The sequence below is a fragment of the Rhinolophus sinicus genome, linkage group LG17 (genome assembly GCF_036562045.2).
Source record: "Rhinolophus sinicus isolate RSC01 linkage group LG17, ASM3656204v1, whole genome shotgun sequence".
NCBI lineage: Eukaryota > Metazoa > Chordata > Mammalia > Chiroptera > Rhinolophidae > Rhinolophus > Rhinolophus sinicus.
The window spans coordinates 1,339,525-1,366,138 of NC_133766.1; the positions used below are offsets into that span (position 1 = coordinate 1,339,525).

The 26,614-nt window shown below is 45.3% G+C and overlaps 1 long non-coding RNA gene across 2 annotated transcripts in view; it reads right to left on the reverse strand.

Annotated features, from left to right (window-relative positions):
• The window catches only part of LOC141569347 (uncharacterized), a 447,021-nt gene that overhangs the window by 365,591 nt on the left and 54,816 nt on the right, over nt 1-26,614 (reverse strand). For both annotated transcript variants that reach the window (XR_012492885.1, XR_012492884.1), the window contains exon 3: nt 14,904-15,044. This is a non-coding gene — a long non-coding RNA (uncharacterized LOC141569347). The remainder of the gene's footprint in view (nt 1-14,903; nt 15,045-26,614) is intronic.

Genomic DNA, 26,614 nt, shown 5'->3' on the forward strand with positions numbered 1-26,614 from the left:
TTCTCAGGGCCCCGTGTCACCTCCAGACCACTAACGCCACCAGCTCCAAAAGCCACCAGGCTGCGAGCGAGGGCAGGGCACTTCCTCTCTGAGCCCCAGTTCTCTCATCTAGAAACCGTAAGTAAAATACCTACTCCTGTTGCCGAGGGCTCTACCCTTCTGAGTTGGACCAAACAAATCCCCAAGGTGTCCCAACAGAAAACGCGGGGGCCACCAATCTGAAATGAGCTGGTTTCGGCTTTTTGTATATTGAAAACCACACCTATTGAAAAGGCCTAACGACACATACATAATCAGTGACCTGCGGCCAACTTGACTCACACAGAACGCACAGATGTAACCTGTCTTTTTCCACAGTGTCCATTTCAGACAGATCTGTGAGGCGCTTTAAGGAATGTCCACACAGTAAGCACGACGTAAGAGTTCACTACGCACAACGCATTTTACAATTCTTTGGCTACCCTATTATCCGGCTATTCATGTGAATTAATGTTTATGAGAAAAGTTGCATACGCACAATACTGAAAACATGGAAACAGAAAAAGGAAGGGAATCACCTAATCCCACCTCCGTCAGGATTTTGCTCTATTACCTTCCAGGGCTTTTCACGCAGAGAACAAGAATGTAATTATCATCACAGCACGTTTGAGCGCTGACTTTGTGCCTCTCGGAGGTTACTTTGTATCATTTTCCCAGTAATTCCCACTGAATCCCCGTAGTTGATTCCAGGACCTGGGAGTGCCACTGTCATAACTGCGGCAGAGACAGACAGTTCCCAGCCACACCTGGTGCCTGCCTTCCTTTCTGCAGCGTTACTGTTGCAAAGCAGCCATCCCTACTTTCTGTCACTATCAATGCAAACAGTTGCGAACTAGCACTAGCGGGTGTTGCACACTTGTATCAGAATTTGTTACTGGTAGACTTCTGTGTTGTTATGTCAATAACTATAAAATAGTAGACCATTGAACGTCCTTTTTCATATAATGTTTTTTATGTAAGAACTAGGTAATTATAAAATAAGCCTACAAATAAAATTACTGTTCCAAAGTGTGTAAACATTCATGTATACACATTTATTTCCAAAATAAATTTATTTTTTTTTTCAAATAACTATGTGTTTTACCCCAATTTACCAGGACTAAATGATCATTTGGAAAAAAAAAACTTTGCAGTTTCATAGGTAAAACTGGTAACTTGCTGTTTTGGTTCAATGTACCCTCCTGACTAGCAGGTGTGTTTCCTTAGCCCTTAGTTACTCCTGCTAGTGACACAGTCGACGTGTTTGGTGTCTGAAACTTCTCCTGCTCCTCAAGCAGACAAAACACATGTGGACAAATGCTTATGGATAGAAGACTCAGCAAAAAGAAATCAACTGTCCAGTTGTGTTTGGAGGGCAAACGGAAATCTACAGGCAGAAAATGTAGTCTTGGTTTGGCGTTACCGAAAACGACAAGTGGGAACAGTGACACTCAAGGGACCCTCTGTGTGGATCCCGTGACGCCTAAACAAGACGTGGCAGTGTGTGTCGGGACTCACACACGACATTAGCTGGGACTCGGCATTTGGGGGTCCGACACTGCCGTTACTTCGAATGCCACTTGGTACCTCCCACAAGCCCGCCGTCTTTTTAGCTGATTTAAGGGGACAGACCCGGAAGCCGAGCATCCCCAGAGAACCACTGTTCCCACACTGGGACCCTACAAGTGCTCATAGTTGGGATGGTGGGCCTTGCTTCAAGACTGGGCCACGGAAACAGAAGAGGCAGGAAAAGAGCTCGTAAGGAGGGACGAGAATAATGTAACAGGGAGACAGAAAACCATACCAGCACCACTGACGCCGATCTCATGTGACCTCACTGGCGTCTAGACACACACAAAAAGCAAAAGAATGATGGAATTGGACAGTTCAACCCCAAAATATCAAACATACCTTCCAGTACCTGGATGATTTTAGTGAACGTTTTATTTTGGCCCGATTTATTCAGATAATTGTAATATTTCCCAACCTCATCTGGCTCCACAGACAAAGTCATCAATATGACATCACTTTTTGAAAGTGGGGGTGGGAAGAAGTATTATATCAGCATGTTTTGTAAGTCACAGAAACTCTCCTGACTGGCAGTTCCCATCAGGAGACCCAACGACACTGATTTAAATTAAGCTCAGGTCAACTGGTTGCCTAGCAGTAGGAGCTGCCCTCAACGTCAATCTGATTAGAAATCTTACTTGATATTTATTTCAAGCTTGAACAATTGTGGTTTATTAGTTTATTTCAGGGGCTTCACTGGCTTTTGTGTCTCTTTGGGCAGGACATACAGAAAATGTTCTGCAGGGCACCCACCACGTTTTTCCTTCCTAAACATTAAAGCTGACCCATCCAGAAACCCTAACATATTCCCACCCAGCATAATTGTTAAACCGAAGGTGCTCTGATGATTTCATTTCAGTTTAAACTGTCGTTCAACGGAGGCCGTGCAACTCTCTGGACCACTGACACAGGATGGCTTGAATTGTGGGGAAGGGTGTTTGTTTCCATTAATCACAAAAGAGTCAAGAATTTTAACCCAAATCAAATTACTCTAAACTTTGTGTTTATACTAATTCCATTAGACATCATGTTGACTAATTTGAATAGTAAAGGAAGAAAATAACTGAATGACTTGCTGAAAATCTATTAAGATTTTTCACATAAATATAAATGGCCAGTCAGCTAATCACTGATTTTCCAATCTGGTCCATGCTGCCTCCAAACAATTAACGTAAATACATATGAACCCAATCTGTAGTCACTCTCACTTACTAAGTTAGAATCCCATACTTAGAGAAAGAAAGAAAACACCTAAGTAATTCTTCTGGTATATTTTGTTTTTGAGATTTAAAAATATATATACATTGTAATTTTCAAAATGTGGGAGACGCTAATGGTGGTAATTCTCTTGCTCTCTACAGGAACACAGGCCTTGTGTGTTTCTTGCCTGGGATATGTGTGTAGTAATTATTTCTTGAAATTTTTAAATCTTGCTGATATTTGGGTGTCCATTCTAGCCTCAAATAAAACCCAAAACCTTAGAGTTCAGAGGGCTAATTTATATTTTCCACTGCAAACTTGACAACAAATCTCAAAACTACCTAAGACCTCACCGATTGCTGTGTAGTGGACATACCTTCTTGCGTATTAGGTTGGAAAAATGTGTCACATCTCAGAGTGTCAAAGGGCTTTTTGTGATTGATTTATTCACTAAGCATGTTCTTGCATTTTTTAAAAAATTCAAATTCAAGTAAAAAATCTGACATGCTGGTAATAAATGGAAAAGCTAAGTGTGTGAATTCAATGTAAAGGTCCAGAGAAAAATCTATGCATCCAAGTCGGTAAATATTCACTTATTGTAAAAAATAATGAAGTTTTCTTCTATGAAGTTTTTCTTCTAGAAATAGGATCGAACTTAGACTTTAAGACAGACCTACCATTGAAACTCAGTTCTTCTGCTTAATTTATCTATCCTCTTGGAAACACAGTACCTTCATCTACAAAATTGGTATACTAACCTCTACTCGCTGTGGTTGCCATGAGAAGGGAATTAAATAATGCACCTAAAACACTGGCATAGTCCATCAAACACATTGCACACAGTATCCTGAAATACTCAGGTACAGTGGCTCATGAATGCAGGTAACTGCGTGAGCTCTGAAACGCCCTGCCAGCCTGAAGCGTGTGGCCGCGTATTAAGAACTAAAGCCCAGCTGACTCCCCACATGGAGGCCTGATCACCTGTGATGTCATCAGCTGTGAACTGACCCATGCGATTCAGACTAAAGTAAAAAGTCCAGCTCTCAACTGTTTTCTTTATGTCAACTGCTTCATGTGACTAAATCTAAATACTATCACAAATACAAAATAAAATACACACATTATAGCATAAAATGATCATGGAAAATATAAAACCTTTTTTTTCAGTTTCAATTTTAAGAGAATTCCTTCCTGGGAAAATTCCAGTTATGACGATGGAGCTGGTACTATGCCAGGATAATCAGAAACCCATGATTTGGCTGGAAAAAAAAGTAAAGTATTGGAAGCTACAAGGGATCTACACAAAAGGTATTCTGCTTTCAGTTGCAGAGATGTGGGATTTGGGGAGCTGTCACCAGCATCCTGTGGGGTGCAGGAAGAATGCCGGTGTGCACAGGTACGGGAGTGCCAGATCCAGGAATGTATGGCAGCCAGACAACCTCACTGTGGAACAAAGCTGGGATCATTTTGTGGTTTGCTACAGACAAACCAAAGTGAGAGCCCCCCTCCCCATTTTTCCATGCTTGTGTAACCATCCAGAAAGTCATGGCCACGTGGGGTGTCCTTAGGTCCAGTTTCCATCCATCCCCGGTACATGGCAGGCTATGGCTGCTGTCCCGTTTAAGGGACATTGAGATGGGACAGTGGCAAATGCCAGCTCTGTAGGGGTCAGAATGCAGCCCCTGCCTGCTCCCCCAACACCCCCACCCCCGCCCACATCACTGACTGTGACAGTAACGTCGAGCTAGCTAGTGTCAGCTCACTCCTAAGGGGTTTCCTGTTTGCTCAGCCAACGTGGCTCTTAGCACGTAAAGCGCAAGCTCCCGCTGCTTCTAGGTCCAGCACAGTTGGTGCTGTGGGTTTTCCTGCCTCTTGGCTTTTTTTCTGGGCTGTGGAATAGTGAGAAGGCGAGGTGACCATTTAGGCCCTTGCACAAGATGACGTGGAGGGGAACACAATGAAGAGGGTTCAAATCCAGCTAAAGCCAGCCTTCTGCTTTGAGATGGTTGGTGCTTCCTCTCTGCCTCCTGAGTGATTAATAACACAGTGGCTGCTGCTTCTTCACCCAGAGGGTTACTGTCATTCTTGGTAGATGGTGACATTTTACACTTTAAGTAAGCACACCCTTAGGCGAGGAGGTACCCAGAGACAGATCTCCTTATTACAAGAAGATGTCACCAAAAGACCAAGTCCACAAATATGCCACTGCCAAGAAACAGCCAGCTTGCCATAGGGAAGAAGAAAGCATGGCCGATGGAGTGGGAGACGGGGAAGACGAAGACCGGGGCGGGAAGGGAGAGCAGAGAGCAGAGCAGGGAGGCTCTGGCCACCGGGCGCGCAGTATGACGTGAACACACTAACGAGGGCTTCTCCGCGATTACGATATAACCCAGGTCACTCAGGTCCCCAGTCCTGCCGAGGTTGATGACAGGCTTGGGGTTCCTATTGGTTACGCGTCAGCATTTGTGGGCCTCAGTCTGTTGGGCTGTTACGACCAGTTTAAAAGAAAAATGACAGATAAGACAGTTTCTGGGTGTGCAGATTTAATTTGCAAGTTTAGGTGGTTAACAGAAAAACAATGGTGTGTGACAAGCTCAGGTTCACAAAATAGAGCCAGGGGGCGGGAGCGACGAGGGCAGCAGGGTGGGCTCCTCGAGAACCACTCACGTTGACCTGCTCTGCTGGTCCTTTTCCTGAAAGGAATCCCTCACGAGGCCCTTAGATCAGAACCCCACACCTCAGTCACATGGGAACTGAACTGTGTAATGACATCGCCACTGTGTTCAGGTGCCCGGGGGGCCTGAGTACTTACTGTCTAGGATGGAGGGGGCGCCGCGAGCACAGACTCTCCAGCGTGGTTTCTGCAGGGCAGGCGGCCCAAAGCGCCCAGGCCATCAGCTGCCACCTGCCGTCACCTGCAGACACACACCTGTGAATGGCTTTCACTGGCACCTTAGAGGGTGGGATCCCAGTGAGTGGCACGAGCTCAGCGCGAGTAGCTTGTCTGCCACCCAGCAAAGCATGGCTGTGCCCTCCCCCTACTGGTCTGCAGCCCAACCCGGAGACAGCCTTCCCGGGACGTGTGTCTCAGCCTCAGGGTCACGGCTGCTTCTCGATCTGGTTTCGAGCTCCCTGACTCTGACTAGTCACCTTCTTATCGCTATAGCCCCCGCCCCTCTTAGTAACTCTCACATCGTTTTCCCTCTTCATGGTTCTGCCTCGTTCTCCAATGGGTCTTCACTGATGACACACATCTGGGTACTGAGAGGTGTCGCCAATACAGAGAGGCCATGCAGATGGTACCAGAGCAACAGTGATAAAACGTGACCAATGGCAGAGGCTGTGTAAAGACGACACGGACATTCTTTGTGCTGATCTTCCAACCCTTGAAGACAATTTCTTACTTTAACTCCTGCTGTTCTGAAATTTCATGATGCTGTAGCTTGTTGAATGACTTTCCGTATACAACAAAATTCCTGCCATGTTTATTCAACGGAAAATCATTCATAAAAGCCCGTGTTTCCCATAAGACCTATTTCAGTCCCATGAGCAACTTTGATACACGAAACAGAATTTCATTTTCATATCATTGCAGTATGACCTGCTTTGATATTGAGAGAAACAAGTTTTTCTTTGTAAATGGCCCAAATGTCTCCCGTGCTTTGAGAGCCTCCAGCACCTTGTACAGAATTAGAGGCTGAGCACTGAGAACAAAGCAGATGTCCTGCTCCCAGTGGCTGGTGCACAGGGGCCGGACGAGCCCACACCCATGACATCCATCTGGACCGACACAGGAGCTGAAGGGCGCTCCTCCAAAGTCCACTTGGATGCTACGCCCTCCCCCACACACAGTAGTTTATTATGAACCATTCGGTGTCCCATTGCAGTCACTTATGCGCTTGTCTTTGCGACATGAGTGGCCCCCTAAGAGCAGCTCTGCCCTTCACGTCCGTGTCCCCAGAGCCTATGCTGAGGTCTCAGAGATGGCAGCAGCTGAGTGACGTTTGTCAGATGAGCACACGTTGCCTGCTGATGGGTAGGTGGCCCTGCAAGCATCCGTAGAAACTGAACGTGGACTTGCCCGTGAAGACTCACCCTACCTGTCTCACTCTCTTCTGTTACTTCTCTGTTGGAAACAGAACTTGGCTCCTTAGAGACCCCATACAATGAAGCACTGGAGAATTTAAACTTTGAAGCCAAAGCCAGATACACTGATTCATCTGTTTCTGCTTTTTTTTTTTTTTTTTTTTGGCAGCTGGAGGGTTTGCATCCGTCCGCACCTCCCACTGAATGGCTGGGAAGTTGCTGTCACTCAGATGCTTAAACGCTGGACGCAGGGAGCACAGTCCCGCATGGAGGTGTGTCAGGTGCGCGGCCCGAGAGCTTCCGAGCCAGCGGACAGGTGCCTGCGGACGCAGCCCTGCTGCGGGCGCTGTGGGCGGACGCCTCTGGCCCCACCTGTTTTCTCTCCGGTGCTGACAAAGGGATTTGCCTCCACGTAACGGAGTGTGAGTATCATCCCCTCAGCAGCAGTCAGCGATGTCAGGGCACTTTGGTTCAGTAAATGTCTGGTGTGAGATCATCTCAGCTAATGAGCAGCGTGAAGCAGAGTGGGGTCGTTTTGTTAACGTCGCCATAAGCCTGCGCTTCCTATGATGGAGCTGGAAGGAGCCAACCCCATTAACCTTCGCATTGTGTTGATGGAATTATACACCCGCTGGTAGCCAGGGTGGTGACGCCGCTGCCAGCGCTCTTTCTGCAGCAAAGCCCTGACTCGCGTGGCACAGGGTGGGGCCTCGGGCAACCTGCACGTGAGGGCAGCCCTGTCGCTTCTCAGGAACGGGACCTTGGGCAAGTCTTCACCTCTTGGCGGCCTGGCTGTTTCATCCATATTTTTTCCTTATTACATGCAGCACATGGGGGGTTATGTGTTTTACACACTTTTTTTTTTTTTACAATTCTCCAATATGACTTCAATATGAAAAAGAAAATAATTTCTTCAAGTATTTCTTTTAAACAGCATTCCTGGGTGTTATTTTATGTAAAGAAAAATAAAAAAGCATTTTCTATGTGTGAGGAGGTGGGTTTTCACACTCCTCTTGTTTCCTCCATGTGTCAAAGAACTAACGTATAAATCGAATAAGAACAAGAAGATGGAAACACTTCACAAGGGTGAGTTAGTGTCATTTCACTTTGCACCGAACAAACCAAAGGGCTGTTCCTCGAACTCTTCAAATCATGATGTGTGGATGTCACAGTGCGAGACCAGAGGAAACGTGTGAGGGGTGGCTGCTCTTTTGCAATCTGTGACCTGATTCGAGACGACGTGGAGTGATGGCGGAGCGGTTCTCCCAGGGCACATGAAAAGGGGTGACTCACGGAGGGCCAGGGACACTGTGCCCTGGGCGAGCCCCTGGCTGTCACCTAGGAGACAAGAGGCGGCGCCCTGGTGACTCACCAGGTGCCAGGGGTCAGGTGCCACCGCTGGGTGGGAGATGTGCTCAGTCTGCCTCTTCAGGCCCCCCTCCCCCGTCCACGTCAGACATCATTCACAGGGCACAGAGGACATTAATGCAAGTTACAGTTCCAAAACTTTAACGCTTACACAACGCCTACAAGAAGAGAAAAAGTGGAAAGGAGAAATGAGGTCAATTAGGAGAAGCCCCGCTCCTTAAGTGACAGGCCTATAAATTGTCTCAAAGGTGGCCAAGCGTTTGAAATGCTTTCATGGTCTACGTTAATTCTTCCTCTTTGTAATTAAAGAGAATGGTGACAACAGTGCTGTATCCTAGGTCACATTTCCCACCACCAGAATTAATTAACTCCCTGAATTAATTAACGTGGGGGTCGTGTTAATGCTACTTAAGGCATCTTCCAAAACTCATCTCGCACCTACCGCTTTAGCCAAGGTTTCTCTGATAGTCCAGCTCTCGGTGGCAAAGTGCTTCTTTCTCGCAGTTCTTAGAATCTAAAACACTCGATTTGGCGTTTATTCTAAACTGCCTCTTCCTCCGCTTCTCTCCCCAGTTGGAGCGCACAGTCTTTGAGGGCATGAATTCCGTTTCCCATCGCGTCCATCACCCCATCAGAGCTCCAAGCACCATCCTGACAGCAGCGCTTCACACGCGGCGACAGAGGAGGGTTCCCGAGCTGCCTCTAAGGCACCGTCCAGTCACACTTGCTTTCTCCTTAGGGTTACGGCCATTTCTGCTTCAGGAAGTCTGCCAAGTCCTCCGACTCTCTTCACCTTATTACTATTATTATTTATTATTTTTAATCTATAAAAGCAAATCTTGCAGAAAAGTGGGGGGGGGCATCTGATAATGGGGCAACGTTCAGAATGACAGTTTCTTTTCTCCAAGGAAAGTTTTCTGTCCGGATTCTCATGCAGGTAATTGTATAGACTTGTCATCAGGCCACAGCCACTCCCTTCTTCACAGCCAGAGCAGAGACCTGAGGCTGGACGAGCCGGAGACCCACGCACGGGCAGAGTAGCTCACTCAGTGCTGTGTCATGCCCCTCAGGACCCCACGCTGTTCTTCGCTCGCGTGAGTGCACGCACACACACACACACACACACACACACACACACACACACAACTGCCCCACATTCTCCGTCTCTGATTCTGTAACATGCGCTGCAGGAAAACAAAACAAAACACGGAGAGACCAGGTCCCCATGGGGCTGCCGTGCTTTGAGCAGCGCAGGCCGCAGCCACCTGAGTGACTCCACGCTGGTTCTGCTGACTGGTCCCTCCCTGGCTGTGCTCAGGCCCTGCCTAAGGCCGAGGACCATGGTGTCCCGGCAGCAGGCAGTGCAGACGCTGCGCCCCGAGGGAAGCCCAGGTGAGAGCTCGTAAGCAGGGAGCGGGGAGTAGCCCCCAGAACATCTAGTTCCTGCTCTAACAGGACATCCTAACCGAGTGGGGTGATCGACCCACAGGAGGTGGTTACACGGCGGCAAACCTCGTCTGGGCGTCAGTCCTTAATTCCCTTTGCTGAGAAACGGACCAGCTGGACATCAGGCAAACACAAGTCAGAAGGCTAGCAGGCTTACACCGAGAGGGAGACACACACAAGACGGGAATCCCTGCCTGTCCTGCTGGGCTGCCTCCAGGAGTGGGGCCGACAAGCGGCCATGTGTCTGTGAGAGGCGGGGGATGCACTGCACGCAGACGGGCCTCAAGGCTGCGCTGGAGACTGGCTTCCGTTGTGGACCACCCGTGTGGCGCAAGGGACAGTGAATAAAAAGAACTCACTCTCGCTTTAAGGGCTTCAGAAAGGGGCCAGAGTCTGCAGCTCTCCTGTGTATCCACAGCTTCGTGAGCATCACCGTTTCCCACGGAGGCAACAGTGCCAGCTGCATCAGTGCCGTGGGCAGCTTCTGACACACGTCCTCTACGTTATTCAGCTACTGGTCACCAGGCAGGTCGCAGACGAGTCAGACCTCGGCACGTGTACAAAATCAAACGTGTCCCTTTCAGATACAGAAGCCAGGAACAAGCTCGGGCTTTCTGCGTTTGGGTGAAGGCCACGGCCAGCCATGTGTTTTCCCTGCCGAGCTACCACCAGAGCACTTTCCTGTCCTCTGAGGAAGCGACACCAGAGTGTTACCACCGTTCTCGCTAGTGCTGGGTCCTATGGTGACTCCAGTGACAGGACGTCTAGAGATACTCGGTCTTTCTACTGGCCGGTGGCATCCACCAAAGTCACACAGGAGCAAGGTCTCCTGAGCTGTGTCCAGAACACCACACAGGGAGAGATGCCAGGGACAGATCAGAGGTGGCAACGCGGCGCTCTGCTGATTGTGGGGACATCACCGCACAGGTGGCGCTGGCCACACGCAGGATTGTCCATGTGCCAGGGGCTCCCTTCGGCAAGAGGAGCCCACGAGGACCATCTAAGAGGAGGGAAGACGCTCTGATGAAGGCGGGGGACCCAGTGTGGCACTGACTGACGGCCCGCGGCACAGCCAGGCGTGGGGAGACGGGTGGGATGTGGGAAACAAGGGTGGGGGGGCCTTTACAAGCGAGCCTGACAGCCGGGCACGCTGAGGTGATGCATTCAGGTCGCAAAGAGGGGAAGCAAACAGCCAACAAACGCTCTGTTCACTGGTGGGCGGCTCTGCCCCTCTCTCGCTGGGTCGTTTCCTGGAGACGTCATTCAAAGACCACTAGACATGACTAATTGGTGGACGTTTATGATTCCTCAGTTCACATCCCATTTCACAGACCCATGGAGACTGCCCAGGAGGTGACAGGTCAGGGAAGCTGAAGGCGCTTCTCGTAAATGTCCAAGGTCCTTTGCTGGAGCTGTGACACTGGAAACGGACTTCCCGGGCATGTTACACAGCTCACAGGAGTGCAGCTTCCAAAACTCTCCTGCTGGGAGAGGCCTGTGGTCCCACATCAGTCTCCAGCAGGGCCGTGTCCCGCCAGGGGACGGGTGTCACACTCCAGACAGTGTCCTGTTTCCATCTGCATGACCCTGCCACACAGCAGACGTGCTTCCCACTGTCTTGGTGATGGGCTGCTTTTCAGAAAAAGTCTCACATTAGCGCCGGAATGGGTCAGCAACCAGCAGCCCAGAAACCATCTCCAGTTCACATGACATTAGCCTGTTCTGTACAGCTTTTCTGGCACAGCATGTACTGTGAGTCTCTTCTCCTGGGAGGGGGGTTCACATCTTCTCATTATTCTTTCCTCCCCTTGAGGTCATTCTTGTCACCTGCCATCACATAAGCCATGCGTGGTTACTTCCCCTTGGTGTCGCCCTCTCACGGCTCAGCCGCTGGGGACAGCCCGGAGGGTGAAGCCGGACGCCCCCACTCCTCAGACCCAGGGCAGCAGGCAGCCCAGTGCCGCCCACCGTTTCTCCCAACAAGCGCCCTCCCACAGCGAGCCCCTGCCAGCCGTGCTCAGGTCTCCTGCGATGTACTTGTCTTCCACACAATCTATCTTAGCTGGTCAGAGTTCCAAGGGCTGTGACGACCGCATTTTCTCAGTCGTGTGAAAGGCAGGATGATATACTGGTCAAAAGAATTCAGAGAAATGCACCTAAATTTAGATCTCAGTTCCGCCGTTTCCTAGATAGGTGATCTCAGCCTCTCTGAACGTCAGTCTACTGACCTGTGAGTTGTATGCAATAAAGTGAGCCCATGGGACAGTCGTGAGGTTAAATGAAGCAACCGTGGGACGGCGCTTGGCGCACAGCAGACACGCGGTAAATGGCGCCAGTGCCACGTGGCTTGGTGGGACTCGCTCTTAACCCTTCGCCCTTTGCTCAAGCCTCAGATTCCTGGGCCCCTGGTTTGCACCACCACTTAGCAGGTATTATGACGTCCCCAGTGAGACAGTGGTGATGTCACAGGGCCTGGTCCCCCTGGGCAGAGGCAGCGAGATCCGTTACTCAGACTCGTGTGGGGCAAGGGTGGTGTCGACAGAACCCATGGGGTGGTTTCTGAGCGGTTGTGACACCTTGCCTCAGGCAAACCCTCCAAGCTGAACCTGCAGGCTTTTTGCTCAATGGGGAAAACATACTACAGGTGACAAGTCAATTAAAACTCAGCCATCTCCCAGCAAACAAGCTCAGGGCACATACAACACAGAGATGAAAACATGAAGCCCAGAGCCGAATTTGGACTTTGCTCAATGTGCTCAGCTTACAATCGACAAGTTTAATCTGTGGCTCAGTTCATGGGCTTTTATTTCTGCCTGAAATGACTCCATGTCAACTTCAGATTGATGAGAAATGGGTAACTTCGAGACCCACTTTCTACTCACTGAGAAGGCTAGACTGGTAGGTAGGTGTATGTGCCTTAAGGGTGACATGCACTCATTTCTAAGACTTAAAAAGTTTTAGCGGTTCGAACCTGGGCAGAGTGTGTTTTCATTCCCTGCTTTCTAACACTCTGCGATTACTGGAATCAAACACACACACACACACACATAATTCTCTAGGGAATCCGGGATCCCTGTGGTCCAACCCTGCTGTCAGTGAGCCTGAAAACTAACCCTGAAAAGATTCCCAAGGAAAGAAGGGGGTCAGCAGACACGGAGAGAAGAGCGCTGAATGAGGAGGTGAGAACTTGACTCCAGTCCCCAATTACCAGGGGTCCTTGGGAATATCAGGCCTCTTGGGCTTGTTTTTTTCAACAAACGAGGAGACAGGATGACATGCTTGCCAAGGTCCCGGGAGCTCTGAAATCCTTGGCCCAACAACAGGCTTCATGTCACATTCCAATAATAACCTTCAAAAATTCTTTCTCTGTCCTCACTTGCACCTCCCCACACTCTCTCCCACAGCCACTGTGACCAGAAACCTTCGCGTCACAGTGGGAAGTAGGTGGCAGGGGAAGGGCACTCGTTTCCAGATGCTTCCCCCCCCCGCCCCCCGCCCCCGACAGCGACGGAAGAAACCGGAATCTACAGCTGCCTTCAGCAGAGCCGTTACCCCCAGGACCCCGAGGCCATGAGCTTCACCCTGCTGTTGCCCCGAGGGTCCCCCAAAGCATACACAGACCCCTGTGTTTCAAATGGCACTTTCTGGGGGTTACAGTAAAGCTTATTTGAGCTTCAAGAAAGAAAATCCCACTCCAGCTGCCTCCAGAAATGACTGGTTTCGGCTCCTTTATGCAAAGATGCAGAGCCTCACAGAAACCCAAGCCTTGGCCATGAAACCTCACAGGAAGCACAGCCGGAAGCTGGACGGCTCTCAGGAGGCAGGTGGGGGGCGCTCTGACACAGGGGCTCCCCTGGCTGTGCACCCCCTGCACTTGCCCTCCACTGGCTTCCTCAGGCTTGCCCTGACGCAAACCTGCTCTCCGTGTGCTTCGTCCTCATGCCAGATCCCGTCTCTCTGGGCCCCATTCACCTCCTGGCCCCACAACACTAACCACCTTTCCCGCGGCGTTTCCTAACTGAGAACACTTGCGAGAGAAAGCTCATTGGCCGCCTCGTCTTTCTCAAAGCCGGGCCACAGAGGAAATGTGCGGCTGGCCACACGGTGATGAGAGCCCAGAATCTCGCACCTTCTCCTGGAACAACTTAACTGGGCCAAATCTTAAAAAGGGGGTGCTGTCTTTCAGAAACCGTCTCCCTCCACGTGGGGGGCAGGCAGGCGTGCGTGGGACAGTCCCCTGTTTGCTTCACACTGTCCCGGGACTTCACAGGACAGATTTTCTAAAAGATACCTCCACAAGCCCAGACCAACAATGTGCACCTACTTTTTATATCGTTTCCAAAAAGAATGAAATAAAGACTGGCTGACACACAACCTACCAGCCGTTTCTCGGGTGCCCCGCGTGTGTGGTCCAGCACACACGTACGCGCACACGGTTGGTTACCACCTGCCTCTGAAACCATTTAGTTTACTGTTCCTCTTTGCTCATCTGAAAATGGGCCCTAATAACCTACCTCTGTGAAGGACACCGAGGAATATATGAAGCAGTTGAATAAATGTTGCTACATGTTAGTACAGTAACATTTTCTTACTACAAATAATGATTCTTTTGAACCTCTTACCGTTTTGTTGTTGTCGTCCAAGGAGACTTAGTTGAGACACTGACACCTACTTCCTGAGAAATGTGGGGTTTTTTTTCACTTTGCACCAGGGTTTTCATAAATCCTCAGCTACAAGCCTACAGTTTGTTTTATACCATCAACGCCCACACTGTCCCTATATTATTATAAAGCCCAAGTGGCTACACCATAAATTTGAAGACACAGACTCTGAAACCCTCCACTTCCCAGTCACCCGGGCAGCAAGCGTGTTCAGAAACCAATCAAAACAGGAAAGTGCAGGGAAGCAGAAGAAAATTCAGGCATTTTTTTTCTTTTTCCTAAAAAGGAAAGGGACTTTTTTTTTTTTTTTTCAGAAAGGATGCATAAGAGGAAGACAGATAAAGACAGAGGGGAAATTTGTGATTTCGTCCTGCAAACCCTCCCAAGTGATCTACACCCCATCCTAAATGTGAAATTTTAAAGTCTACATCGTTTTATAAAATGGAAACATTCACAGGAAAATGTTTAATTTGCCAAGTAGACTCAGGAAAATCTTAAGAGGTTTTCTGCCACAATATGCTGAAGTAGTAAAAAAAAAAAACCCTCCAGACTCACGTGGATTGAAGGGGCCATTGGGACAGAAGCGTCTTCAGCTCCCAGAATTCCTGGAAGGCTGCCTGGCGGCGTCGCATCCGGGTCCTCACGCAGGGGCAGGTCCACACTGGCTCAGGCCTCTCAGGGCTGCTACAAGGAATCCTAATTGAAACATAAGAGTCATGTCAAGTTTTACGGCAGCATTTCTGGTTTGGTTTGAATTTTCTTTGTTGTTTTTTTTTTCTAAAGAAATTAGCAAAAATCCTGATTAATTAAAATGAAATCTAAAATACGTTATTACTTCTTTTGAGAAAAAAATGATCAACATCAGCTCTTGTGCCTGTTAAAACCACCAAAACCCACATGCAGTGTTTGAAGCCTCTGCACGATCCAGCCAATCTGAACTTCTGTGCTCACGGTTGTACTATAATGTAATTAATGTTTAGAATTATCTCATTAAGAAATTCCCATCTCTTCAGAAATCCAAGACAGATGTAATTAGGCTTGCTGTACTCTCTCTATCGAAGCAGAGACACCTTTTATTACCGTGTTATGAGTTTGAGTTTTATAAGCTCACAAGAGACTTGAATTCTCTGTGTCTGAACAGCCAGCTGCCCATAAGATAGGCTGGTTATCAAATGGAGAAAGTCATCAGCTTTTCAACTTAATCTCCCTCATGCTTATAAGGAGAAGAAAATTATACCATTTTATCTAAAATTATATAATTTTAAAAGAGTTAACACCTTAGCCAGGAAGGTAAAAGATGTGTACATTGAAAACTTCGAAACACTGCTGAAAGAAACTGAAGAAAGACCTAAATAAGTGGAAAGACCTCCTGTGTTTGCAGATAGAAGACTTAGTATTGCCAAGTTGCTAACACCACAAAGGGATCTGCAGAGTCAATGCAATCCCTACGAAAGTTCCAACAGCCTTTTTGCAGAAATGGAAAAGCCAGTCTCCAAATACGTATGGAGTCGCATGGGCCTCCAATAGCTTACACAGTATTGAAAAAGAAAAGCAGAGTTGGAGGGCTCACAGTCCCTTCAAAACTCACTACAGAGGTAAAGTAAACAAGACAGAGTAGATTGGCATAAGAACAGTCATCCCCACCAATGGAACAGAGTTGAGAGTCTAGATATAAACCCATCCATCTACGTGACAAGTCCATTCAATGTGGGAAGAAGCGTCTCGTCAGCAGACATTGCTGGGACAGCTGGATTTTCACACGCCAAAGAATGAAGCTGGGCCCCTACTCCATGCCACGTACAAAATTTAACACAAACATTTAATATTCCATGACCTGAATATAAGAGCTAAAACCATAACACTCTCACAAAAAAATAAAGGGATAAATCTTCATGACCTTGAATTTGGTCGCGAATACTTAGCTATGACACCTACAGCATAAGCAACAACAACAAAAACAGATGAATTGGGCTTCGTTGAACTGAAAAACTTTTGTGCATCAATGGAGACTATTAAGAAAGTGAAAAGACAACTATAGAATGGGAGAGAAATTTGCAAATAATATACCTGCTAAGGGTTTAATGTCCAGAATACGTCAAGTGCTCCTACAACTCAACAACAAAAAGACAAAATCAAAAATGGGCAAAGCCCTTGAATAGACATTTCACCACAGAAAACACAGAAATGGCCAGTTAGCACATGAAGGACGCTTATCGCCTTCGTCACTGGGGAAACGCAGCTCAAAACCACAGTGAGGCACCACTTCATACTTATCAGGAGAGAAACAACGATTGAAAAATAAAGAACAAGTGTAGTGAGGAGGTGGAGAAATCGGCACCTTCGTGCTGCTGGTGAGAATGTAAACTGATGTGGTCTCTGTAAAAAACAGCATCATGGTTCCTCCAAATGTTAAACATGTAATTACCGTGTGACTGAACAATTCCACTTTTAGGTGTATATTCAAAAGAATTAAAATGGAATCAAACAGATACTTGTAAGCAAATATTTATTGCGGCATTATTCACAATAGCTAAAAGGTGCAAACGATCCACGTGTCATATCAACAAATGAGGGGATAAAGAAAGCGTGGTCTGTTCCTCCAGTGGAATATCATTCAGGCATAAAAGGAACGAAGTCCTGACACAAGCCATAATGTGGAGGAAACTTAACATTATTGTGCTTGGTTGGTGAAATAAACCAGACACAAAAGCACAAGTATCGTATGATAAAATGTCTAAAATAGGCACATTTATAGAAACAAAAAGTAGATTAAAAGTTACCAGGGATTGGGGGAGAGAGGGTTATTGCTTCGTGGTTACAGAGTTTCTGCTTGGGGGGATTCAGGTTTGGAGATGAATAGTCACGATGGCTGTGAATTTAATTAACGCCACGGAAGTATGTGCTGAAAATGGCAATTTTGACGTTACATATATTTTACCACAATTAAAAAAAAACTACTGAAAAAATAGTTAATGCTACTACAGAGCAAGTTAACCAAGAAGCCGGACGCCTCAGTGTAATTTGGTTCCTTCTGAGTTAGTTTTCAAAAGTTATCAACCTGTTTAATCTGTGCTTTCTTTCCCCAGAACGTTGAAGTGGTCACTTTGTACCACTCGCCTAGAAGTTTTATATTGTGTCAAAATGCCTCCTAACACTGTTCTAGGATTTCAGTCCAGATGAAGGTCAAGTGACCTCCTAGTAGCCTGCACTCAGCTTCCCGCTGGCTCTGGTTCCCTCCGTTACGTGCAGGCGGCTTTGGCAGCTCAGCCACCAACACGTCCAGACTCACTTAAAAGAGTTAAATGAAAGTGTGACCACCTATCCACCCTTTCTGACATTTCTTCTCCTGTCGTTCTTATTTTTCCAGCCACCAAAAGCAGCAGAAAGGTCAAACTGAGTATGAAGTAAGTTTCCTTGTCACTGGGACCCTATGTGATTAACAGTGTGGCGGGCGTGTTTCTCTCCTGTTTTACATCAGACCCAACGTCTCCAATTCCAGCAAGAATTGCAAGCTGTTAGATGGTACCTTAATTTGCTGGTAATTTAAATACATAAATACTCACTGCCTTCATGCAGACAAACTCTGTTTCTTGTTACCGCATGGGCAAGGACAAAAAACCCAGGTCTACTACACACAAGCTAAGCACTATGCAAACACAGCACAGCAAGGATACTTAATAACCTTTATTTTTCTTATTAGACAATAGACTTTTTAAAAAATATACAAAATAGAAACTATCAGAAAGTATAAGGAAGAAAATTAAAACCATCAAAAACCTTACTGCCCAGAAGGCACCAAGGCCACCAGCTTGGTACTTATTTCCAGTTCTCCCTCTGCACACACACATGTAATTGGGATCACAAAGGGTTTCATCTCATTATAAAATTATGTAGTAATTATACAAAATTTGGAAAATATGATCAAATTAAAGGATGGCGAATTAATTTTTGTTATCATTTAAATGCAACAATTGTTATATATTTCCTATGTATGCTTCCAGATTTTTTCCATGCCAATTAATAACATTTTCTGATTATGGAACACACAAATGTTAATTACTAAATTTGGAAAATAGAAAAGCTTATTAAGAAAACCTACCATTGGGTATATTGTTCCTGAGACAGAAATAGAGCTACAGCAACAGATAAAGTGATTTTAAAGTGATCTACACATAACACTTAGCAATAGAAATGACTATTTTCTCCTGTCAAATATTCTGCTAAGGCATGAATTTTAATGTATGAAATTTTATAGTCCGTTCCTATCATCACTTAATTATCCTATTTTGTGTCATTTAATTTTCCTACCTCCTATTTAGAGCACGAGGGCAGCGATTTTCTTGCACCCTCACCAAAACCAAGAATTATTATATTTTAAAATCTTCATGAATCTGATAAAAGATGGTGACTTAAATGTTTAAATTCCATACTATGAGCTTTAAGGACCTCCTTTTTGGGACAGTCTTTAGATCTCTACAAAAGAAGGGATTTTTACTGTTTTTCAGAAGGCAACTCTACCACCAGCCAGAAGAGTGCCCTAGTTGATTAAATGTTTACCTGTGAACAAACGATGATGCTTCTGAGTCTGCCCTCTGCCTACAGGTGGACAAGGCTGAACCCATCAGCAACTAGTGCGTCTCTTTAGACCCTCAGGTCCAATCCTAGGTGAACCTGAAACAAGGACAGCTGCATGTCCTTAAAGAGACAAAACACTTTCTGTGGTGGGTAAGTTAGTGGCTGTAAGTTCTCTCAAAGCTGAAGTTTTACTTTCAGCGTCCCCTTGGCATTTTCATGTAAAACTACCAGTAAAGTTCTCCGGAGACCCTGCTGCCATCTGTCCTTTGCAAAGAATCAGGATCCAGACAACATTGCTTTAAATCAGTTAGTCTGATACGAAAACCTCAGAAATAGAAGAAATAAACAAGAGAAGTCACTAGTATCACTTACAGGGTGTTTTCCTGTCAACTGTATGTGAGTTCTTTCCCTGCGTCCCTCATTCTTTAGGCTTTCTTTCCAAACTGGGCAGTTTTTTTTGTTTTGTTGTTGTTTTTTGTTTTGCAGCTCCCATTCAGTAATTAGAAACTGTTTCAGCTGCTAAGTTTGTATCTATCAACACTCTCCCAATCTTAAGCGTGGTATAATGCAGGGTCTCAGCTCCCGCTCCCCGCACAAGAACGCAGGACGTGGTGAGACCAAAAAGGAACACCCACGGAGCCATGGGTAGGGGAGTCATACCACTATATTCTCGCTGGCGGCTGGGTTGGAGACACAGGAAGCAGGAGCCACATGATCTGCAATCCGCCGTCCGGTTCTCTGCCAAGCCACCAACGCAGCCACGGCAGTTATATCAGTGGCCAATGGCTAACAGGTAACAGCTGTTGGCCAACTAGTCACAGCTGATGGCCATCCACTACCCGAGCCAGCACCTTTCCACGTGAGGCCGAGAGCCTGGAAACTGCTCTCTGGGACTCTGCCCCCACACATGGCAAGTAAGTTTTTGTTAGTTAACTTCTTGAAGGTGAGTTTATTTGCTGTACAAATAGTTTATTTCTGAAAAATCGATTGCACTTCCAAATTTTCAGAAACTGATGATAGCCATGATGATGCCTGTAGGGCCGTAGAGAGAAATAATTTCCTTTTCTTTGAGAACTGACTACCCACTGTGTGTCCACAACCCCAACCCGCCCCTTCTCCCTCCCTGGGCTCCAGACACAAAACAATTTCATTGCTTGAGGTCCTTTATGTTTTTCCCGGATGTGAAGAAAAGAAGCGTCTTCTGCAGGGTCACTAGAATCTACAACTCTGACCCGCTCATCCACATGTGCGTTCATCATATATTTATACAATATCTGGTGTTACACCAGATACTCGAAGCACTGAACTCTAACTTTGCGACAACCTTCCCCTTGGGCCACTGCAGCTAATATGCGGCCTACGTAGATCAGCGTACATCTAAGATTGCAACAATACTGAGAGTGAGGCTGGGACAGTAATTGGCTGTTTCTGATATGAAATATACTTTATCTCTTGTATTTTATGTTCTGGCAAAGTTGAAATTAGCGACTCATACGAGTAAATAAAAGGAACTAAGGACAACAAATGGGTATAAGTACAAAAATTACAGAACGAAAATACAAACTTTCTTACGTATCAACAAAACTTTGTCAAGAATTTTAAAATATCATAGGAAGAAAGGAACATAAGACACATAACCCAATAGCCATAATAATTATAACATTAAGTAATATGACATAAACGGAAACAGGCTTTACTGGCCTATTAAGTAGAAAGGATTTTCATTTAGCTGATAAAGACCCAATTAGTGGCTATATAGAGAAGATACGCCCCAAACAAAATGATTCAGAAAAGCCCAAGTAAAAAGAGTGGGCAGCGGCTAAGCCACTATGTACTAAGCTAATAGAAACAACAGGGAAACAAGTATCGCATTACTGATGGCAAACAAAGCAGAATGCAAGCCAACAGCACTGAAATGTAACAAGGAGTGACACTTTTTTAATAATAAAGGCAAGATTTACATGAAGGCATAAGAATTATGAGTATCTACAGCAAATAACACAGCAGCCAATTCTATGAAGCAAAACTAAGTTAAACACAAGTAAAAATAGAAACAAAGTAACAGGAATCTTTAACACACTACTCTCCGTGCAAGACAGCTCAGCAGACAAAAATGAAGGTTACGGGGAATCTAATGATACAGTCAATAAGTAATCACATGGATATAAGTGAATATGTATTATATATAATAATAAATATATATATCAGAATTTTTACGCTGGTAATGAAGAATTCATGTTCTTCTAAAGTGAACATTCACAAAAACTACACACATGAAATCACAAAGACAACATGACTAACTCACAATTTAGAAGGTACCACAGTCACACCATCTGATCAGAGTGCAGTAAAACTAGCAATTATTAGCAAAACATTTTAAATTGCCTTTGTAACCATTAATTTTAAAACTTGCAGTAAACAACTCTGGAAGGAAAGTGAAAATGCCAACCCAAACTAAGGAATAGCTGAAAAAGAATGAACATGAACGCACTGCACAGTAGAATTTGTGGAACATATTTTCAGCAGTGTTCAGAGAAAAAGCTATCACCTTAAATATATTTATCAATAGATGTGATAGAATAAAAATAAATTAATTAAATTCTCAGTTCATAAAGTTACAAAAAGAACAGCAAAATGAATGAAATGCACATATCCACACAGGGAAAGAAATAATAAAGATAATAGTGATATTAATAAGTTAGATAATAGAAAAATAGCAGATTTAATTAAAAATCAAAATCCTGAGTTTTCAACAGCTAACAAAATACACAAAAACTACCTGATTGAATCAAAAAAGGACAGTATCTAATGTGAGAAATGATGTGAGGAAATACCATAAATGGGACAAAAATAAAAAGAAATGTGAGAAAAAAATTAATAAATTTACAATCATAGTTGGCGATTATAACATACTGCTCTTAGTAAATGATTTAGAAAGCACACCAAAAACGAGAGGAATACAATATTTGAAACTATGATCAACAAACTTAACTGTATTGATATTAACAGAACCCTGAGTCTAACACCTGCATTAACCACATTGTTTTCACATGTAAACTAAACATTCACCAAATTTGGCCACATGCTGAGCTCGAAAGCAAGTTTCAAAAAATTCCAAAGTATTAAAATCACACATAGTGTATTCGCTGACAACTGTGGGATTAAACTAGAAATTAAAAAAAAAAAAAAAAGAAATAAACTGAGAAATCCCCAAATGTTTGTAAATGAGGCAATATATTCCACTTAACCCATGGGTCAAAACTGAAATCCTAAAGGAAATTAAAAAATATTTTGAACTGAATGAAAATAAAAACATAACAAATCAAATTTTATGGGATGACGTTCAAACTAAGCTTAGAAGAAAATTCAATAAGCCCTTAAATACATATGTCAGGGGGGGAAAGGCCTGATCTAAGAATCAACCTCAGGGAGCCAGGAGAAAAAGAAAAAAAGAACAAATCAAACCAAAAAATCTGTAAAGAAGAGAACACAAGTCAATGATACAAACATACAAACAAAAAGGTAGATTGGAGGAAAATCTAAAAGATCAAAGTTAATTATTTTTTAAAGACTAATAAAACCGAGCAACCTTTACTAAGGTTGATCAAGAAAAACAAAAGAAGGCGTAAATTACCAGCCTCAGGAATGAAAAGGCAGACATACCAGAGTCTATGCTCTACATTTTAAAATAACAAGGCAGATACCACAAGAGTGGGGCATGGGAATGTCTGTAGCAGAGTTAATTGCCCCAGAGGAGAAACAACCACGTGTCAGTGAGCCGTGAGCCGTAATAACGCATCGTGGTTTATTCATAAAGTGGAATACGATGCAATGAGAAAAATGAAGAGCATGAGGGGATCTCACACACGGAAGGTTGAGTTAGCGAAGGATTTTATTAGCATCCACTTCCAAGCAGGCAATCCTGACACCAGTGTGAGAAGTGCAGACGTTGGCACCCCTGGGAGGGGGAGCGCTCCACGCCGGTGAGGGTCCTGGCGGTGGGCTTCTGGGGCGTTTGCTGCTAATACTCTATTTCTTGCTCTGAGTGGTGGTTTTACTAGTATGTCCACCTTGTAAAACTTCATGGAGCTCTATACTTACTTTGTGTAAAAACATAAATGCGTACGTTTACACAGTGCCAGTATCTATCATTACATATGTATGGATGCAGGTTAATGGGTATCTAAGCACGTATCTGTGTGTACATCCACACGTACCCAAATTAGAAGGCTCCAATAGACCACGTTAGAGGTACAGTACCTTCTCGAAGGGACTTTTGCTTTATATGGTAAAATTAATAACCCACAAGGTTGTCAGATGCAATTCAGCCCTGACCCAGCAAAGACATTGTTAAACCATCCCATTACTCTTTCCAATGATCTTTTTAGCAGCTAAACAATCCTAAAGACACAGGCCCAGCAGCCACTGCCAACACTGCAAAGTGGCATGAATCTGTTGCCAATCCTGGCTAACGCATGAGAAGAAATCTCACAGCACGACCTCCAGCTCCGCAGTCATCGCAGGTTGACAGGAGAGGCCCCGGGTTGAAGGCTTCTCTTGCCTCTCATCACTTTGGCGGCCAGGATCCTATTTCTGCCCCAGAATAAGGCTGGCGGGGCCCCAAAGCCATCGCAACCTGCCAGGCTGGACACTCCTGAACTTCAACAGGGCTCAGGCCCATCATTTCTATAAAAGGTCCTGACCTCACAAACCTACCACCCACTTTGTAATGTCTGGATTAAATATATTAGGAAATACATTCTTGTCTTATAGATATTATCAACAATGGAAATTCTCCCTGGAGGAAAAACAGAACTTCTGACGTTCGAGAGACACCCTCAAAGAAAAGAGTTACTGTCTCTATTTTAGAGAATCTGTCCAGAACATTCTTTTTGAACTTATGTAGCACACGTCTCAGTGGCAATGAGTTTCTGAAAGTTCTTGTTTGGCTTCCTATATGTACTCTGTTCATGTTATAATTTCCTATTGTGACTAAACTGGAGAATCACAGTTTCTTATGGTAAACTGATTGCTTAGCCAAAACAAAAAAGTCATAAGCAAGTGTTTATATATTGTATATTGTGTTTGGTAATTATTTGTCTTATATTTATATAAAATGTTTCAGTATTTTATAAAGCGGCTTCTTGAAACAATGTCTACTTTCTCTTACACTTTTGTTTTACTGCTTCTGAACCACTTACATAATAAATTATGGCTTTAGACATTCTCCCTTTTTTATGATCATGTGAGGTTGGAAGAGTAATTTACCCAACGTTTGGAGAAATAAGTCACAGCAATTTGCACCAAGGCATAGGTTTTTGTTATGTTTCCGAAATTGGGGGGGAAGCATATTTTGACCCCTAAGATTTTCCTGTGCACCACAAGAAAGTGGAACCCTAATCTTTGATAAAATAATCCTGACTAGGCTGTCTTCTCTGCGTGTTGACTGACTTCCTGAGTGAAGGATCGTGACCTGAAATAGTATGAATACCCAGAACACTGCTTAATGCTCAAAAATATGTGCTCACATCCTTTTAAATGGAAAAATTCTTCTAAAATGAATACATCAGTGACTCGATGGAAGCATCTTTCCCTAGAAACCTAACCGGCAGTCAGAAATTCTTTTCTGTATTCTGTAGAAAGGACAGACCCTCTTTCCTAGTGGTCTGAAAATCATGCACTTCTCTCCTAAATCCTAACAAGTTCATTTCTCACAGAAGATAAGAGCCGGAGCCCTGCTCCAAATGAAACTCACCCCCGAGGTCCCCGTGTTATTTGTACCCCCTGGAATCTCGTAAACAGATCCTGAAAGCCTTTTACATACCGCTGTATTTCATTGCTCTAATAGCCATCTAAGGGCTTGTGTAAAAAGGTCAGAGGGACCTTGAGCGTGGGTCCCTAGTAAGATAACAAAAGACCTTTAAGACTGTTAGTGAGAAATCGAATGGAATAGAGAAATCTTGGCCTGATAAGCAGAGGTTCTGGCTCAGTGTTCTGTGTGAATTAATTCTTTTATCGAGAATGGCTTTACGAGCATCTCCCTTCTCTGCATACCAATTTCAGAGACACAGCTAGACCAGGCTGCAAGGCATCAGAGTGCTGCCATCTCAGAGCCATTTATTTACCAAAAAGTTTATCTCTGTATTAAATTCAACTGAAGAGGGTTTCACTGGGCCCCCAAGACCAGTGTAAACACAGAGGATGCAGAATTATTTGGAAAATGAATTGAGATCTAACTTTTCGGCCTGTTTCTGCTCCCACACGAGGGCTGGCATTGGTGCCAAGAGAAGAGCATGCATTCACGTTGGAAGGTTTTTTTTATTCCTTTCCTGCATTTGAGCAGGCCACGATTTATACCAGTCAGGTCTCCTTAAATTAGTCCAAGAGGATTTCATTTTACAGGTCTGCTTGACTGGGATCCTTTGGGCACGATGGGTTCAGCTTTGTACACAACGGAGATTCATATTTTATGTGCGCGTGAAAACCCCAGCCATGAATCTAACAGCTCAAAGCTTCACCTTCATTCTTTACAGCTCAGTTCAGAGCCCAGCACATTTCCACAGACTGAGGCTCCAGGCGGCTTGGGGCTGAGCGGAAAGGACAAAAGCTAAAAATAGATGTAGAAACTCAGGGGCATAGGAAGAGAAAGGGAGACGCCTCAGTCCTTTGCATAGCGCGTCCCAAATTAACATGGAGTGGACACAATGCCTCCATTCACCCGGTATAATTGAAATAGCTCTTTCGACCAGACGTGGTTTTCTGCTGTTAAGTTCCAGGAAGCCGTGGAGTTGTCAGAGGCTTCTGACACCCACGACCCTCGTGTACCTACCTCTGTGGTGGCCGGACTGCAAAGCTGCAGCCTAGCTCCCCGCAGATGCCCCCCTCCCCCCGAGGGCTGTCTCCTCCCCTGGTCCTGCTTTCCTTTTCCTCCTCCAAGATCTCAAACCTCAGCTGCTTCCAAAGCAGAGCTGACGGTGCCAAACAGAGCTGGGAAGGTTTGCTCTGTTCCAACTGGGATCCTTTTGGAGGGAGTTTCCGGAAAACTGACCCTCTGTGCGTGCACGATTCTGTCCCTCAGAACACAACATGCCGTGCTGGCGAGAGTGGCATCTGTGGCTGCGCCGTCTGAATGCGTGGTTGGCACAGGTCATAGAACGGGGGACAAGGCCCAGAGGTGTGACGAGACCGATGAGAGTTTGCTTTAAATTTCCAGCATCATCCGTAACGGCCAGTGCATTTGAGCTGCCACTGTCCTCCTTCCTCAGCTCCACTGGTGTCTCCCAAGGGCTGGGGGGCCCAGCGGCCTGCAGCCTTGTTGATACTTGAACAAAGCACAAGTTGTAATCTCAGCATCACTCTCTCTGAAAGCAGTAGCTATCCCATGTCTAGGACTGTGATTCATGGATTTTCTAATGAGCACCTTCACTATTACAAAGCACTGTCTATTATTTAATTTTTGTCAACACGTACACGTGTTGAAGTATTACGCAGTCATGCCAGGTAGGCTCTCTGTCCTCTAATAATCACCATGGAAACCCACTAGGTACCCAGCACCCACACGGTGCCTAAGAACCCTGCGAATAAAGAGCGAGACGGCGTCTGAGTCCTCAAAGAGCTTTCAATTTCGATGGACAAACAAAAACTAAGCGTAGCATCAAGCAATATAACAGACAAAATGATGAAAGATGGAC